This window comes from Chinchilla lanigera, unplaced genomic scaffold, assembly GCF_000276665.1.
Source record: "Chinchilla lanigera isolate Chin_1 unplaced genomic scaffold, ChiLan1.0 scaffold00092, whole genome shotgun sequence".
Lineage (NCBI taxonomy): Eukaryota > Metazoa > Chordata > Mammalia > Rodentia > Chinchillidae > Chinchilla > Chinchilla lanigera.
Genome location: NW_004955493.1, coordinates 4,909,971 through 4,911,734, shown reverse-complemented (window position 1 = coordinate 4,911,734; position 1,764 = coordinate 4,909,971).

Below are 1,764 nucleotides of genomic sequence, written 5' to 3'. Positions count from 1 at the left end.
GCTATTGATTTTTGAGTGTTGATTTTGTATCCAACTATGCTACTGAATTTGCTTATTAAATTTAGCCATTTTTAGTGGAGTTTTGGGGGTCTTCTATGTAGAGTATCATGTCATCTGTAAATAATGATAAATTAATTTCCTTTCCTATAATTATTCCTTTTATTTTTTTCTCTTGTCTAGCTACTCTGACTAAAGTTTCCAGGACTATGTTGAATAAGATTGGAGATAGTGCACATCTTTATCTTGTTCCTGATTTTAGAGAGAAAACTTTCAAGTTTTGCCACTTAGTGTGATGTTGGCCATTGGTTTCTCATTCATGACTTTTATCAGACTGAGATAAAGATCATCTATTCCAATTTTCTGTAAGGTTTTTTCATGAATGGGTACTGGACTTTGTCAAAAGCTTTTTTCTGCATCTGTTGTGATGATCATATGATTTTTGTCGTTGGCTTTGGTGATATGGTGTATTAGATTTTTTGATTTATGTGTGTTGAACAATCCCTGCATCCCTGAGATGAATCCCACTTGGTTATGGTATATAACCTTCTTGATGATTTGCTGCATTCTGCTTGTTGGTATCTTCCTGAGGATTTTTGCATCTATATTCAGTAGAGAGATTGGTCTGTACTTCTCTTTCTTATTTTGGTCTTTCTCTGGTTTTGGTACTGGATAATACTTGCTTCCAGGAATGAATTTGGGAATATTGCTTCCCTTTCCATTTCATTAGTTTGCATAGTAGTGATGTTAGGTCTTCCCTAAATTTTTTGTATAATTCAGCAGTGAATCCATCAGGTCTGGGCTTTTCTTTGTTTGTAGGTTTTTAATCACATCTTGGATTTCATTGATTGATATTGGTTTATTTAGGATTTTCATATCTTTTTGATTCAGCTTTGGTAATTCATATTTATCTAGGAATCTTTCCATTTCTTCTGCATTTTTCACCTTACTAGAACACAAATTTTCAAAGAAGGTATAGATGATCTGGGTTTCTGCAGGGTCTGTTGTGATTTCACCATTTTCATTCCTAATTGTGTGAATTTGAGTCCTTTCTTTCCTTTTTTAATAAGATTGGATGAAAGTTTCTTGATTTTATTTAATCTTTCAAATAACCAATTCTTTAATTCATTGATGCTTTATATTGTTTTTTTAAGTCTTCAATGCATTAATTTCTGCTCTGCTCTTTATAATTTCCTCCTTTGTATGAGCTTTTGGCTTAGCCTGTTCTTCTGTTGCTAGAAGTTTGAGATTCACCATTAAGTTGTTTATTTCCTCTTGGTCTGTTTTGTGATATGGGTATTCACTGCTATAAATTTTCCCCTTAAACCTGATTTCATTGTGTCCCATAAGTTCCAGTATGGTGTACTTTCATTACCATTTAGTTGTAGAGGCTGTCTAATTTCTTCTTTAATTTCCATGACCCATTAGTTGTTTTGGAGGGTGCTGTTTAATTTTCATTGGTTTATGAAGTTCTTGTGGTTTCTTTAGCCATTGATTTCCAATTTCATTGCACTATGGTCTAATAATATTCATGGTATAATTTAAACTCCTTTGCATGTACTTAATCATGTTCTATGAGCTAGTATGTGGTATATTTTGGTGAATATCCCAGGAAGCTGGCAGTAACTTTTTGGTGAAGTAGTGGATAATCTCAGTGAGCCTGCACCTGCTGGCAAAGACCAGACTCATTTGGCAGCTGAAAGAATATGCATTTTGGTGTTGTGGGGAAGAACACTCTATAGATATTTACTAAGTCCATTTGTTCAA